The sequence below is a fragment of the Pogona vitticeps genome, chromosome 3 (genome assembly GCF_051106095.1).
Source record: "Pogona vitticeps strain Pit_001003342236 chromosome 3, PviZW2.1, whole genome shotgun sequence".
NCBI lineage: Eukaryota > Metazoa > Chordata > Lepidosauria > Squamata > Agamidae > Pogona > Pogona vitticeps.
In genome coordinates, this window is record NC_135785.1 from 231,631,629 (window position 1) to 231,648,545 (window position 16,917).

Below are 16,917 nucleotides of genomic sequence, written 5' to 3' on the forward strand. Positions count from 1 at the left end.
AGAGTGTAGTCTTTAGCTTAAGAGGGTGACTATATTGCCATTTAGCTTTCTGTCTGGTCTGTTGTGGTGATGGGCTGATTTACTCTTAAAACTGCAATCAGATCATGTCTTTACTGGAGTGAACCAGCCCACTCCCAGAGCATTCCTACCCTATCCATAACTTCTGCTGTTTGCAAGCTTTCCGCTTTGAATCTGCCATATCATGAAATGGATTAAGAAGAGAGCCACTTCAGGATATTTGCTAACACTTCCTTAGCTCTGTGGAAAGGCAAAGGAAGTGTGTGTGTGTGTGTGGGGGGAATTAAGTGTATGAGGATACCACAGATGTGCTGCAGCACTGAAAAAAAAAAGGCAGATGAAAACTTCCTCATGTAAGCAAGAGGAGACAGGAAGAGGCAATGAGGAGGATTTTTATTTGCCTTTCTCTTAAAATTCAGTCAAAAAACTCCACACAGCCACATATTGGAAAAATAGACACTGGACCGATGTGCACCAAATAGGATTGTATGAGTCCCATATGCCATTTGGATACAAGGATCACAACAAATAGCATACTAGCCACTAGTCCTGCCCACTCCAAAGAAACCATATAGACAAGCCCTAACTTCGGAAACCTTATGGCTCATCCTCTGATCATCAAGGGCAAGAAAAGCTGGAACTCTTCCATTCAGCTCCCGACAAAGATGCAATGAAGACATCCAGACAGACCTATTGTCCTTGATTATTTCCCTTTTACCTGAGGTTACCAGATGAAAAAGAGGAGAGGATTCCTGATGTTTAATAGCTGCAGAGAAAAGGAAATTTTAGAAGGTTATTTTAAATTTAAAATGATTCACTTTTTAAATTAAACTGCCGTGTTTAATTTTAATTTACAAGTTACATTTATTCTTAAAAGGGAGTTGGGTTATAGTAAAAGAAGGTAAGAAAGCATGAGGATTTCTTAAAATTAGAAAAAGATGCATGATATCAAAAGATTTTGGAACTATGGTTTTGAAAAGAAAAACTTATCTTACACATGGGGTATCTTCATTGTGACTAGAAATCTTGAAACATAAGGGTTGCCAATCACAGGGGGTTGCTCAGTATATAGCAGACTATTTACTTTACTTTATGGTTGTTCTGGGTTTTCCGGGCTCTTTGACTGTATTCTGAAGGTTGTTCTTCCTGACGTTTCACCAGTCTCTGTGGCCGGCATCTTCAGAGGAGTACCAGAGTACAGGTTGCTGTCCTCTGAAGATGCCGGCCACAGAGACTGGTGAAACGTCAGGAAGAACAACGTTCAGAACACAGCCAAAGAGCCCGAAAAACCCAGAACAACCATTAGATCCTGGCCGTGAAAGCCTTCGCGAATATACTTTACTTTAATTAGATTTATACCCTGCCCCTCTAGACCAGGTCTACTTGGGGCGGGATATAAATCTAATTAAACTATCTCTTCTAAACAGCAGTTGGCATTGGTCAAAAGTAGAAACAGTCTTTCCTTGCTTTCAGTTTAACTCTTTCTGAGTCCCTACATCTTTTTCTCTTCAAGCAGCTCTGTTTCTAATGACATGTCAACTGTACTGTCCAATTTGGCCCTAAATCTTCATATGTACCTCTCCCTACACACCTCAATAATTCAAGCCAAAGTGTTCTACTGCTGTTTTTAAGTTTAACTTACATGCCCATCTCTTGCCAAGTCAGCATTTCGGGGGGGGGGGGAACACTCTTAAGTTACAAAATGCATGCTAGGCTTTTGACCTTCACCAGTGATTTTCTTTACAGCAATTTTAAACCAATTTTATCAAATTATTCTCCAAACAGTAGTGTTTAGTGTTTTCACACAGAACAATTCAACAATAGAAAAGACAAGAAATACTATGCTTTCTATGCGGTTTCCTTCATGTTTCCTTCATGTCTGATTTTTACATAGCAGATCAGTCTGATCTCACCGATGAGGATTAAGATTCAACAAGCCACTTGTAAAAAAACACTTAACACAGTTCACATAGCTTCAATTACCACGGGGCTTGCTCTTCTCTCTTTACCATCTCCAATTCCTTGTTTAATTTTCTTTTGGTTTTATGTCAAAAGATGTCTAATTCCTCAGTCCCTGCTCTAAAACACTTTTCTTATCTCCTCGCTAACCAAACCAGGTTTTGTTTGTTTAATTCCAGAGAGAAACTATCCCATTTCCTATGGATTATCAAACCAACAAATAGCCTTATAACAAAAGTAAACAAGTCTTTAAACTGAGGGTTTACCATTCACTCTAATCTGAATGTGATCCCTGCCTCTCTTATGGCAGTGGCAATGACTTCTGATCACATCTAAGGCAGGCTCCTTTTTTCATCTTGTGCTACAAGCTGAAGCGAGAAAAACAACACCTCCTTATATTTTTCTATGCTCCACATGCTCTGAGATTGCAACAAATTAACCATACAATATTGCAAAATCTAAGCAAAGAAGAGTATTATCTGACCCATTTTATGGCCTCATTACCCCACAGTCAAGTCTCTCTGTCTGAAATCTCAGCCTAGATTTATTTTCACTCAGTCACTAATTGCTTAACTCGATTTTTGTTTTGATATAGATTTCTTTTCCAAGAGTTATTTTGACTCAGTCATTAACGGCCTCAAGCAGATTTGTTTTTGAATCTCTGAAAAATCAAAGACTCAAAATCTACCTATGAAATACAGAATCTTAGCCTTAAGCAATGAAACGAACCAATAAGCTTGAGAAGAAAATTAAACCTGAGAAGCAAAGCGGTGAAAATGAGCAGAAGGCCTACCTACATTCTACATTTCCATTTTGAATTTCAAATAGGTTGAATACACTTGATGGTGATTTGGATGGCATTTTTAAAGAACTACCTATGAAATCTAGAGCAGAATCAAACTTTTTTTTTTAAGTTTAGGAGTTTTTGAATTTGAGAACTCTGTTTTCAGATGTAGTCTCTTATTTCCTCCACCACTCCCTATGTTTCATCTCCTGTTTATTTGCTCATTCATAATTTAGATGGTTTGTGAGGCTGAATGCATTCACCATAGCAAGATGCATGAGAAATCTCACTTGCATAACAGAATGAATGAGCAAATTTAAGAGAGTCAGTTACCCACTGAGGATCTTATCGAAACACCACTGTTCAGTTCTTTTCAGCCCTGTCTTTCATCTGGAATACTTCTGTGTGTGTGCGTGCACACACACACATGCTTTCAGCAGCACAATATCAAACAGCTGGAGTTTAGGTAGCTCTAAGAATGTAGAGTTTTGAAGTAACTGCAGTAGCAGAGAGAAGCCATGCATTTTTGAGCAGTGAGTTGAAAAATCTTAAAAGTCTGTTTTTGTTAATCAGTCACGGGTGTTAAATAGATGTTAACACTGTGGAAAGAAAAGGAAATCTTTGTTAACAACCCAATCAGCCAACTCCTCTAAATGTGTAGGAACAGAATATAAATTAAAAACAATAATTTTAAAAAATGACATACAATAAGATATCCTATAAGGATATATAATTATCAGAGAAAACACTACACATTTAGTTAAAATCAACAATGGAGAACAAAAACTCAAACATCTTCAGACATTTCAGTGTACCAAAATCCCCAGCCTTAACGTCTGAGATTTTATGACTTCTATTAGTAAATGTTAGTTTTGAAATATAACTATCTTGTGTGCTATATTTCCATTCCCAGTGGCATAGTAGTAAAATCTGAAATGATACTGCTCATCTTGACAGTACTCATTATGCAGACTCTCCCATAGCCATGCTCCTCCCCAGAGAGATTTACCTTGGCAGCATCACATCTTAGCAGTTCTGACTCAGTGATACACATTTGCAACTGGTTTGGGTCTACAGGGGGTTGATTTATTTCTCCATCACAAAAGAATTTTTAAAAGAGTGCACAGTTATCACTTCAGGAAGTATCTTGCAATAAGCTCTAGTGGTGCCATATAATCATAGACGTTGTGAACATATAAGGGAGAAGAGCATATAAAGGTATGATACTTACATGCATAAGGTTCAATTATAAGGAAATTAACTTCAGGGAAGCCCTTGGCATCTGAATCATGAGTGCATTTGGCCACGTAGAGCAATTAGGGTACCAAATCTCTAAAGAAAAATACAGAGGAGGGGAGGGGTTTGGTGCTCCATGCACTTATTTTCAATCTACAGTATTTATGAGTTCTTCTAGATATGTATTATGAATGATTTCTGCATCAACAAAATTCTCTAGAGGTTTCTGATATAAGAAGCATCCACCATTCTGAAAAAATCATAGAGAGGACCCCAAAACAGGGCTCAGTTACACTTGCATATGAAGCCAGACTTCCAATCAAAGATCAGTTCAAAAGACAGAGCACTCTTCATATATACTCACTCAGCCATGCCATAGAAAAGTGTGTAGAAGAGGTGATGAGTACACATTATAGAGAAAAGATCTAGAGACTGGACCTACAGTTTTGAAAATACTGCACAGGTAGTATTACTGATAGTATCCAAGTACTGTACTGCCACTCCTTCTGCTACTGCCAGTTGAATGAGAGCTGATACTGTAAAAACCTCTGCAACATCATGTTCGGCATGGGTAGGTGCAGAAAGCAGTGATCATTTCTGTATCTCAGAAGGTTTTTGATCTCAGCTGTGAAATAAATGAAGGTCTTGACTCCCTTCTGAGATAAAATCAATCAATCTTTGTTTGTTTGTGGTCTCTGACCCATGTAATATTTAAAATAAATGGAAGCAATTCAAACATTTCAAGATAGCTAAAACAGTATAAATTGATAAAATAGATTACCCATACAATACATTTTTATGACAGGGTTAGGTAGAGGTCAAGATTGTTTTTTGTATTCTTCAGGCAGAGAGAAGGAATTTGGCCACTGATTCGGTGGTTATCTTGTTTATGTCACTTAATAAATATTTTGTATGCCAAATCAGAGTCCTACCTGGGAAGACATTCATTATGGGCTTGAGGAATTTGATACGCTCATTTCTGTAAAAATTGCACTCAAAAAGGGCATTCTTCAAAGTTTCAATTTCTCTGTCCTTAGAAGGACACAATCTTTTTTCGTAAGGGGTGCCAGAATATCGCCCATCTAAAATTGCGGATTGGAGACAGTTAAATCAGGCTCTTAAGAAGACATGCCTGGATTTTGGGATAATCAAATTCTCCAAATACCTAGCACTTTGGGAGAAATTATAGTTTAGGCCACGGTGCAAGATGGAGCATGTTTTGCGAGCCATTGAAATAGAATACTGAAAGTCAATATCCCTAATCCGCTTTTCTATGATAGAGTTGGCTGCCTTGGGTTCCAGGGCATAAAAAAAGTCCAAAAAAGTCCTAGTAGATGCAGTTTAGCTGGAAAAGCTTTAAGCCATGAGTTGTTATGGACATCTTTCTGTAGAAGGTCAAGATATCCCATGCAGGGATCAGCATGTATTACCTTGTTCCAATATCTAAAGGCAAAGTGAAATATATTCGCGAAGGCTTTCATGGCCGGGATCTAATGGTTGTTCTGGGTTTTTCGGGCTCTTTGGCTATGTTCTGAAGGTTGTTCTTCCTGAAGTTTCGCCAGTCTCTGTGGCCAGCATCTTCAGAGGACAGGTTGCTGTCCTCTGAAGATGCCGGCCACAGAGACTGGCGAAACGTCAGGAAGAACAACCTTCAAAACATGGCCAAAGAACCCGAAAAACCCAGAACAACGCAAAGTGAAATCCTAGGATCCAAGTTGGCATACCATATAACAGTTGGGGCAGAATCTTGAGCTTAAAAACTTGGATAGCAGCTGGTATAAATTCCCCTCTCTCTTAGTAAAGAAAAAGCACAAGATAGCTTTCTGCATGTTCTGGGCTGCTTGGATTATGGACCGTCCCTGGGCAGCCCAGGAAAGTTTATGGTGGAATATAATACCTAGATACTTTAGCTGTTTTACTTGCTCAATGCAAGTACCATTAATTGTCGGATTTATTGGTGTTACAGAGTGAGCGAAAACCATAATTTTGGTTTTAACAAAATTTATAACCAATTGGTTGTCCTTACAGTAGGTCACAAATGGTCAGGTCAGCATGACAGAAGAACCGCATCATCTGCATAAAGCAGTAGGGCTTTGTATAGTCACACAAATACAGACTGGTTTTGTTTTCATCCCTGTTGAACTTTTTCACATTTCTGCAGCTCAAAAAATGCACTGCCTAACCTATCTTACTTAAAGTAATTACGTTGTGTGCCATCAAGTTGAACTGACTTGTAAATGACCCTAATAGGGCTTTCAAGGTAGGGAGATACTTAAGCAATGGTTTCACCAATTCTGCTCTTCCAGTCAGTTGCCATGGCTGAGCAGGGATTTGAACCCTGTTCTCTAGAGTCCTAGTCTGTCACTCTTTCCCCGACTACACTACACTGGTAGAGTCAAAAAAGCCTCTCTGCTCCAGTAAGGAAACAAAAGTATCATTTTATAACCTTCTATGAAAAACATAAATGGAGAGAGTGTATGTGATGTAGAAAAAAACATCTCTGTTTGCCTACCTACAGAAAGGAAAGATTGGCAGTAAGTATCTTTCCAAACAAAGTAAGTATTATATGTATTATACTATACAGTGGTGCCTCGCATTTCGACGTTAATTCGTTCCAGCGAAATCGCTGTAGAACGAAAACGTCGTAATGTGAAAATAAAAAGCCCATTGAAACGCACTGAAACCCCTTCAATGCATTCCAATGGGCTGGAAACTCACCGTCCAGTGAAGATCCTCCATAGGGCGGCCATTTTCGGTGGCTGTCTTGCGAGGAATCCATCCCAGAAAACAACGGGGAGCCATTTTATTTACCCGGTGGCCATTTTGAAACCGCCAATCATCTGTAGGAAAATCGTCGTTTTGCGAAGAATCGGTTCCTGAAGCAGGGAACCAATCAGCGCAAAGTGAAAAAAACCATTCAGCCCATCGTTTTGCGATCGCAATTGCTATTGCAAAAAGATCGTCATAATGTGGTTTCGTCGTAATGCAGGACAATTGTAAAGCGAGGCACCACTGTAAATATAACACATATTATTAAGAGCAAGTAAACAAACTATGGAGCTGTTCATTAACCACTGTTGAGATGATACTATCCCCATCCCAAACAATTAAATTAAGAGTATATCTGCAGTGCACAGCTATAGCAGTTTGCTAGTCCTTTAATGGCCGTGGTGTCATTGTCCAGAATCCTACAATTTGTAGTTTGATGAAAGAAAATGAGTAAGATAAAATAATGAGAGGAAAAAATGCCTAAGTGATGTATGCATATGGAACAGGGGAGGGAGCGCACACACAAGCACTGAGTTATTATGACCATATGGATAAAGCAGGGTTGCTGAGAAATACAGAGTATCAAGATGTGGTAGGGGGAATCCTAAAGTATGCAGAAGTTAAAAAAAAAATTCAGTAAAAAAAACTTAAGCACCCCCCCCCCACAAAAAAAAACAAAAAAGGGCCAAAGAGTCCTCAGCATGCCTTTTAGCCATAGAACACTGGAGCCTGTCGCAGAACCACAGGATAAAAATTTGGGTGGAGGAAAAAAAGGTGAATGGAGAAAATGGAAAGGAATATCCTGAAAGAGGCCCTGAATGTATTTATGCTGCACCATTGAATCTCTTTGATACCACTTTAGCTGTCATGACTTAATGCTACAGAATCCTGGGACTTGTAGTTTAATGAAATCCATAACATTCTCTGCTGTAGTTCAGGGGAGTGTGCTAGGCTTCTCTAGCTTAGATTTCTAAATACTTCTTCATCAGACTGTAACTCTCAGGATTCTGGTAAACAGCAGTTCAGGTAGCATCAAGTGTCTGTAACTGTGCAGTGAAGCGACACAGTAGGAGTATCTGGATTCAGTCTGCCCTTCTCCATCCTACACTATCTCCCACTAGAAACTGAAGAGCACAGTTAGCCTACTTGACTGGGAGAGCAAGGGGGAAATTTCCTTTCTCTCTGTTCCATTCCTGTCTGAATGAGTGAATGACATGGCAGAGTTCCCTGTTGGTGGGGTTTTGGGGATATATAAGAATTGAGGAGAGACAGGTAAGACTAGGGCTACTCAAAGGATGAATTAAGCCCACCAACTTGAGGTTTTCCCTCTTTCTCTGTTTTATAGCAAGAAAGGGCACGTTGTTGGCTTGTAGTTGCTATTGGTCTCTGTAAGCATAATCAATAGTGAAGTATGATGTGACTTCAAGTTACACGTGTGTACATGTCATCTGTTAGCATACAGAGTGCAATACACAGTCCAAGACAGAGGAAACAACCAAAAGTCTTCTGAAACATTAAAGACTAAAACATTTTGTTTGGCATATGCTGTTGTGGGCTATAGTCCATCAATACTTATGCCAAATACAACGTGCTAGCATTTAAAGTACCATAAAACTCTTGGTTGATTTTGTTGCAACAGAGATGGCTACTCCTTTGGCACGAGTGGATTTCCTCAGAGTACAAGTTGTGACTTCAGATGGGAAAATCTGACGTTATTCCTTGATCTACATTGTCAATTTCACTGAGTGACCCTGAATTCTAATACTGTGACAGAAGAAGGTGGAATACTATTTACTACTTTTCCCAAATAATCCCAGAATCCTATTGGTGTTTACATCAGGTTTGCAGAATTTTCTGTGGCTAACTGAAGCTAATTGATTAGATGCCAGGGCGTGCTTAATAACATACAGTACTCAATTATACAATCAAGATGTGCCCTGGCACCTCATCAATTAGCCGCAACAATTTATGAAAACCTTACACAAGTTCCAGCAGGATTAGGATGTATGCCCCATAATTTAACTGTACAATGTTACACATGTTCATTCTGAAATAGTTGCACTAAATTGCATTTACTCTTTATAAGTGTGCAAAGGATTTCAGCCCAAGTCTCTGTAACCTTTCCATCTTAGTCTTCTTCCCACCTGAAATAATATTTTTAAAAACTCTTGAGGCTCCTTATAGAGTAGCAAGTATTATTTGGCATAAACATTTTGTGTGCTGCCACCCACCTCAGTTCATTAAAGCATAAGCCAAATAAAACGAGCTAGTCTTTAAGGTGCCTTTAGAGTCTTTGTTGCTGTGTTTGCTACTATAGACTAATACAACTACCATGCTCTTAACATTTCTTAAACCCTTTGATTGCTCTCTTCCTTTCCAGTCATCAGATAAAAGTATTTTCACTCCCCCCCCCCCAACATGTCTATAACATGCCATCGGACCCATATGATAAGGTTCTACCAAGTTAATTTCTTTCACAACTAGTCCCTCTTGCTGCCATGTTGGCATCTTATATGTTGCTGCTTATAATCTGTAGCTTGCAATAGCCACAAAATTTAAATATATAAAGAAAATCAATGGAAAGCCGTAAGAAAAGATGGGACGGTTCTACTTCCAGTTCTTATAGACTGAATGAGTCATGTTGGTCTGTCTCAGCGTGTTGGTAATAGAAAGGGGGCAAAGCGGGGGAAACCAAAATATTGTTAATTAATTGTTGATTTGTTAATTGCTAGTCCTTTTTTTCTTTTGCCAATGTTCTTATACATCAGGAGAGTTAATTTAACTCTGGAATCTCTTGAAGAGCACATTGTCACAGCTATGCTGGCTGGAGGATTCCGGGAGTTTTACTGCAGAAACATAACTTTCCTAAGCTTTATGGAAAAGTTACTTTTTTGACTAAGCCACCATCCTAAGACAATTCAGCAGTCAACATAGTATTTCAAAGCACAGCAGAGGCTAGTGATAGTAGCTATAATAGCATTCATGAAGTCGATTTTGACCAATGGCAACCCTTTCCAAGGTTCTCTAGGTAAAAAAAATACACAAACATTATTGACCCTTCCCTGCTTCTAGTGCCCTGGGACTGTGCAGTTTGTCCAGGAGCACACAACAAGCTGGCTCTTCTCCAGTAGGCATAGTGGGGGGGGGGGACTAAACTCTCAACCTCCAGCTCCACAGCCCAAAACCTAACTCACCGACCTATCCAGCCAGGGGAGCTCACTTAACTCTGGCCAACTCTGACCCCACAAGTGATGTCAGGCTGGAATTGCCATCAGCCCCAGCCAGCAAAAGTAATGGTTCCAGATGCTAGATCATGCAGTCCAACAATCTCTGGAGGGCCAGAAACTGTCCACATTGGTTTGGTTGGATCCAACTATCCACCTTCCTTTCCCCCCCCCCATCAGCAAAAGAGACTGTCCCAAGGTTTCTGCCCTTCCACTTCCATGCTTAAAAACAGACACCCCGCTGTGACCAATGTGTGTTTTGTTTTGTTTTGTTTTGTTTTTAAAAAAGCGAATTTCCGCTATCGTAAAACAATCCCTCCTATCACTCCCCCCCCTCTCCATCGTAACCCCTCTCGGAGGTGATGAATAGGGATCAGGTCAGAAGCTTTGACTGAGGACAGCCACATACCAACGGCACAAGCAAAAGACGGACGGGGTGGGGTGGGGGGTGGAGAGAGCGAGCGAGCTTCTTTCTTCGCCAAACTTTTCAATCCAACTTTTCCCCAACTTCCGCTGCTCTCAAGATCTGGAGAGCGCTAACAGCTCGGTTTTCTCGGCGATCTCTTTGACCAACGCTTGCCCCCCTCTTCGAAATAAAAAAAAAATAAAAATATCAGGTGCAAGCAAGAGATCGCCTCCCGCCCGCCTCCCCTCCGGTGCTCCTGATTGATTTTTGCAGGGGACGAGTATTGTGTGGGACTTCTTTGGGGCGAGTTCCATTGCTTTCAACCCCCTTTTTTCTCGGCTCCTCCTTTTCCCCTCCTCCTGCCAAAAAAGGAGGGGGGAGGAATGGGAGGCTCCAGAGCCGCCGGGCTAGCAAAAAGAAGGGAATTGTTTGAGAGTTCAGTCATCCAAAAACCCTTCTCCCATACGGAGGGTCCGGCTGCCTCGACTCCCCAGCCATTCTCTCCTGCCTGCAGTTTCTCCTTCCTCTTCCGCTGAGCTCTGAAGGAAATCTGCAGAGAGAGAGGAGAGAGGAGAGACTCTCCCCCAAGTGCCGCGGCCACTTTTTCTCTCCTAAACCTCCTCCATCCAGCTCCTCTGCTCCAGTTTCTTCCTCTGGTGAGTGCTTGGCGGTTCTGTCCGGCCTGAAAGTTTCCCAACCTCGAGATTTTCAGCTCTTTGTTGCCATATTTCTCTCTCCCCCCCCTTTTCTCCCTCCTCCCCCGAAAGAACTTTGTCTTGTTCTCAGCATCCTCGGAGATCTTGGGCGAGGGAAGCAGCGGCCGCCGACAGCAACAAACCCTTTCCAAAAGTTTTATTTTTATTAAGACGATGAGGATCGCTTTTAAGACCGAGAAGCCAAGTTCCCTCCTTGTTGTGGGCTGGTGCTGTTGTGTTGTGCTGGGAAATTTGGGAGGACGGAAAGGGGGGATAGTTAGTCGGATGCTTTTAAGGGGAAGACGAGTTGGAGAGCTCAAGAGTCAGTGGGACCCCTTTTCCCTAGGACCCTCTCAGCCCCCTCTGTTTCAGGCCGGTTTGCTTTTCTCGAGGCAGGTGGGATGATGTGCACTCACTCTCGTTGTTGTACTTTTTCTGCTGGCATCTGGGCGGTAACGGAGGGCCTTGCGTGGACTCTCCGATTAAGCCCTAGCTTGTGCCCCCCCAATGCACCCCAAAGATTGGGAAGAGGGAAACCAAAGTCTCCTTGTTTAGCCTCATAAGACGAAAAGGGAAATGCAAACGGTTAAATGCGCCCCAGCAAGGCCGGGTGGATAGCGTGTAGGGATACCGAAGTTTTGTTTTCAGGATCAGGCAAAGATGCGGGCTGGGGGGGGGGAGGATGAGTGGGCGTGGAGAAGGCCAGGCATCTCCAAGGCAGGAGCATCTTTTGCTTGGGACCGTGCCGAAGGACGGCTGCTACACAGAAGAGGCATGAGCGGGGTTGCTCAGAGTAAACAAGTCTGTTGCATGCATGTTCTTATGCAGCTGCACTTACTCTTTCCCATTGTGTCCATCTTTCAGTGAAGCAGAAGTTTGAGGTAGTTCTTCCCTTGAGGGGGAGAAGGTTTTCGAGGGTTTCATGTAGCTTCAGTTGCAGAACTTTGCCAAAAATATTTTTTTAAGGCGATCCTGAGGTAACAATTATTTATGGAAGCATCCTACTTCAGCTTTCATTTGTCAAAGATGTTTAACACTTGTAAGCAGAGTGGTGGGAAACCCTCAAGTAGTACAACTAGGACATGAAAGCTGACACCTTTTCAAGATCTGAGGAGTTATCTACCAGGTATATCAACACCTGCTTATTTCTTCTATTGGCTTCGATAAAAGGCGCTTAACTCCGGCTCAATTGTGCCACAAACGTTCTTGAGAAATAGTTCAAGGGTTTCATTCCTAAAACATGTAAACTGACTGAAAACTTTTTACTAACAATTTTAGTTATTAAGAATGAAATGCTCTTCAAAAATTGTGTGGCAGTGAATGAAACAATTGTGTTTATATAAAACCTGTATGAGTTGTAGGGAAGCTGATGTCTGTAAAAATCTCTGTGAAGTTTTGAGGAACAGATACTATATTTTCCTACTGGTTTGTTTGTTTTTAACTTAAGAAAAAGAACAGTAAATTAATGTTTTCATAGAAGAGGCATACCAAGCTGATTTCCACCACTGGGATATAAAAAAGTGAATCGCCTCCTAAATGTTCTTCTTTAAGTTTCCCAAACACTTTCTTAATTGAAGGCTTCAAAAGAGAACTATGTTCAGTCACACTCAGGAGTAAAGAGCAGAGTGTGATTTACAGGCTGCTGTTTCTAACAAGAATGTGACAGCCATTCAATGGACTTCTACTTTGACTACTTTCTTATCACTTTTTACTTTCTGCTTCTGCTTTGAGATTGATTTACCTTATCTGTCAGTTTGGGCACTGAATTTGAAAGGCTCCTCTATAGCAATTTGCTGTTCTGTTTAGGTTTGTGCTACTAAAACTTACCCATTGTTTTAATACTCTACCATTGCTCTTCCTACTTTTATTTCAGTCTTTTCACTGGGGTGCATGGCTGGGGGAAGGTGCATTTGTGCTAAGAATTGTTCTTTAGAAAATCTGTGTCTTATTGGTTGGTTTTAAAAAAAGAGTCACAAAGTAGAGTTTTTATTAGTTTGACATTTGTTGGGGACACTGCATGTTTGCAGTGCAAGGCACAGAAGTATAAATCTTAAAGGAGAGTTGGTCGAGCAAAAAGGGAGATCTTAACTTGAGAGATGCATTGTTTTGATGTTTTTGTGTCTGTTTTCCTTCGCAATCTGTCCTTCTCACCAGAAAAAAAAGTCAACCACTTTTTATACATAAGCATTTATCCCAGACCTCGTTGTAATATAACGTATGGAGTTTTGCCTATTAGAAATCTAGGTCCAATTCACCATCTACTAGCTGAAGAATTTTAGTTTGCAGTTTGTTTCTAAGCCACTGATTCTGTCCACAGAAATTTCCGTGTCCTCTGGTGCAGCCTTTCCCGGGTTGGTACTTTCTGGATATGTTAGACCCAATCAGCCAGTTGGCTGGGAATTATGGGAACTGTAGTTTCACCACTTATGGAAAGCAATAGGCTGCAGGAAGATTCCTCTAGTTCTAAGCTGGTATGTCTGCTCCAAAACATCTGGAAGGGAGGATTAGTTTAGGGAAGACTGTTCCTAAAGCATAGACTTCACAGTGTATAGATTTGATGGGTTAGAACAGACAGAGTGTTATTTTGCAGAGTGTTATTTTGTCAATGCATTGTATAAGAAAGAATAGGCAGTTGAACATCTGTGATTGGTTGGGAGAAAAATACATTCCTGAATAGAAAGCACAAGACCTTTCCATGATCCATTTCTACCTGCAACCAGTGGTACAACACAGCTGATTCATGAATGCAACTCATTATAGATTTTTCTTATAACTTGCAATAATAAGCAACAGCAGCCACAACCATGTTACAAGACAAGTTATCAAAGCAGTTTCTGCTGCTGGTAAAGCCAAGACAGGGTTGAAATGCAGAAAAAAGTAGCTGTATTGAAAGTCTGAGTCAGTTTTTAGCTTGATTTACACCTGTATTTAATTCCTAGAAAGGAGGAGTAACCAAAACTTTCTTTATATAGTCTGGAAGAGGAAACAAGCATAACCCATATACTTAAAACACTCTGTACCTTTATAGCTTAAGGGCTGGCTTGTGGTGAGGAGCTGGAGGTCATGCCTGTAATAACTAAGCCCAAAGTAGGACACTGGCGCTACTGTTGATGCAGAGGTATGGACTTGCAGAAGCACATCACACTGGACTGTTTCTGCTCAGAAGGAAGTTGACAAGAGTTTTATCAGTGAAGTTATTAGGCATTGTGACAAATCAGTTTTGTATGCATCTGGAAGTCTCATGGTCAGTAATGGGACTGGGGATTTCAGCTTGTGATTCCTTTAATGGTACACACCTAGAGCTTCACAGTGAATCACCTTCTCTGATATGTAGTTGTAGCCTTATCTGATCTCTGAGGGTCACCAAATCCATATTGCATACAGCAGTAGTGAACTGAGTTTAGTAGGAGTCTAGGGCAGTGGTTCTTAACGTGGGCGATAATGCCCCCCAGGGGGCGATTTCATTTTTCAGGGGGGCGGTAGAACGAAAAGGGGCGGCGTGGGGGCGCTGGAGCAGAACGGGGGGCGGTAGGGGGGCGCTGGAGCAAGCCAAACCTGTGAAGATGGCTGCAGCCTTTTTACAGTGTGCATGAATATATATTTTCCTCCAGTTTTAATTTAGTTTCAGACTTTTTGTCTTGAAATTTTTAGTTCCTGCATTTGTTTTTATGCCCTTTTTATATTTCTTTTTGCGTCTTAAAATTCACTTGCAACTAAATCATTAAATGTTACTTTTTGGGGGGCATTTCATTTTCTTGGAATTTAATTTTGTTTTCAGGGGTCATTGGATTTAAGTGTCATAAATAAATAAATAAATAAATAAATAAATAAATAAATAAATAAATAAGATATCATCACCGCGGGAAGGGGGGGCGATGATAACTTCCTCAATGGCTCAAGGGGGCGTTTCTTTCAAAAAGGTTAAGAACCACTGGTCTAGGGCATAAACTTTGTATTATATTTAGCCAACAGATTTGGACTGGGGAAAACTGGGTTCACATCTCAAATCCATTAAATCTTGGTATGTCCATCCACGTGTATAAAGGTATGGAACAAAAATAAGAATCTTAAAAATATACTAAATATGCATCATATCACAGCATCACTTGTTTTGGGTGAAAGACTCTGGGACTACTTCATTTACTTATACGTTATCCCATGGTATAAATATGGCATAAGTACCATGGTATAAATAGATAAAAAAGGAAAACCTGTTTACATTGCTTGAAAGTTATATATAAATCTGTCAGGAACTTGGTAAATAATTTTAATAAAGTAACCGTAGTTTGCTACTCATTACCAGTACTTAACAGTAGCCTGTCAACTTTGCTTGTTGAAACAGTGACACAGTACTAATCCATTACTCACTCATATCTTTTAGTTCTTTTATCCTTATTTCCTAAAAGATCATTTTAAGTGTAATAAGTAAATGTTGCCTTATACTAGAAAGGCTAGCCATATTAGTAGTTGTGATGTTACTTTGAAAAAATCAAGTTGTTGCCCCCCCGTAGCATGTTGTAGATAACACTTATCGCTTGTTGTGTGTTGCTTCTAAACTGGAAATCTGCTTTATACTAAATTAAGCCATTGGTCTTTGGAGTCTACTATCATCTACTCTGGATGACAATGGTTCTTCAGGGTCTCAAGCATAAAGAAGTTTTGCCTATCACTTGTTGCGACTTGGTCTTATAAGGAATTAAACGTGGCACCTTCCAGAGGTGAAATGTGACCTCTTACCCCACCGACACCAGATGCTCAGCCCTGGCCTGCTTCCCACAACTAACATGTCAATGCATTTTGAATTCAGAACCAAAGGATTCCCCATTGACTTAAGGTCTCTGTGATTTTACTATAGCTGAGGGTCAAAGTAGACTTTGATTTTAAATGTACTCATTTAACATACTGGTTTAAGAAAATGCAAATCACTGTGTGTGAGTGTGAGAGAGAAGATAAGAGAGTGCTGCCTATTGTGATCTCAGGAGGCAAGGAGAGAGAATTCAACTTTTTACTCCCATCTGAAGAAAATGTCTCCTCTAAAGATACTGTTTGCACTGGGAAGACATAATTGTTGAGGCACTGAACACTGCCTCTTGGACAATTTAAGAAAAATGTTGTTATTAGGGAAAACACATTTGCCCTTTTCTCTCCATGTATTTCCCTCAAAGCTCCTGACTAGCTGCAGTCCTATGCATACCTGGGAGAACTCACACTGATCATTGAGTTTAGAGTATGTGCAGATAGTACTGCAATGAAATTGTTTTTTCATTTCTGCAGCAGGAGAGGCGAGTGGAAGGGGTTGAGTGGCCAGCCTTTGCATTGGTCATGATGGGAGCTCACTCCTTTAATCATGTCCGCTTGCCCCCCTTATGGGGAACAACATTTAAGGTGAACACTGTAACAAAAAAATTAAAAAGCGGAAAAATAAAGCACCAAATGAGAGATTGAACAGATAACAATGTAGATGCTTGGAAGGAGAAACAGGAATTGGACTCCTTTCTTGATGCATGGGGATAGAAAATGTGCATTCAATTTGGAACCAGATATGTATATCCCCTGAGTAGTGAAGTCAGGGGAGCAGAGCAGAGCAAAATAGTTTGCACCCACTTCTGCTTCTGTTTGCGTCTGTGCACAGTTGAAGACTTTTCAACATTCACCTTGCCTGTCAACATTCTCATTGCTTCCTTCCAAAAATCTGTGTCAATATTCTTGATTTGGAGTGCCCAGCAAATTAATGAAGAATGACAACAAAAGTTTACCAGTGCTAGTCTTCAATATAAGTTGATTCTGGCATAACATTGCATCTTCAAGCTTAGATCTGGTAAATGC

At 40.6% G+C, this 16,917-nt stretch overlaps 1 protein-coding gene and 1 long non-coding RNA gene across 4 annotated transcripts in view; one reads left to right on the forward strand and one right to left on the reverse strand.

Annotated features, from left to right (window-relative positions):
• Positions 1-392: 392 nt before the first annotated feature.
• Positions 393-10,717, reverse strand: LOC140705610 (uncharacterized). Of its 2 annotated transcripts, XR_013543326.1 has the most exons (3): positions 10,400-10,654; positions 3,993-4,093; positions 393-784 (listed from the first exon to the last, which is right to left on the reverse strand). It is a non-coding gene; the product is annotated as an uncharacterized LOC140705610 (long non-coding RNA). The 2 variants fall into 2 exon arrangements; XR_012085030.2 differs by lacking the exon at positions 3,993-4,093 and having other exon boundaries at positions 10,400-10,717.
• A 68-nt stretch (positions 10,718-10,785) lies between these two features.
• Positions 10,786-16,917, forward strand: part of BOC (BOC cell adhesion associated, oncogene regulated) — an 87,534-nt gene continuing 81,402 nt past the window's right edge. Inside the window, exon 1 of one of the 2 annotated variants that reach the window (XM_020784984.3) lies at positions 10,786-11,052. The gene's annotated coding sequence lies outside the window, so the exon portion shown is untranslated. The remainder of the gene's footprint in view (positions 11,053-16,917) is intronic. The other variant, XM_020784985.3, reaches the window with a different exon arrangement.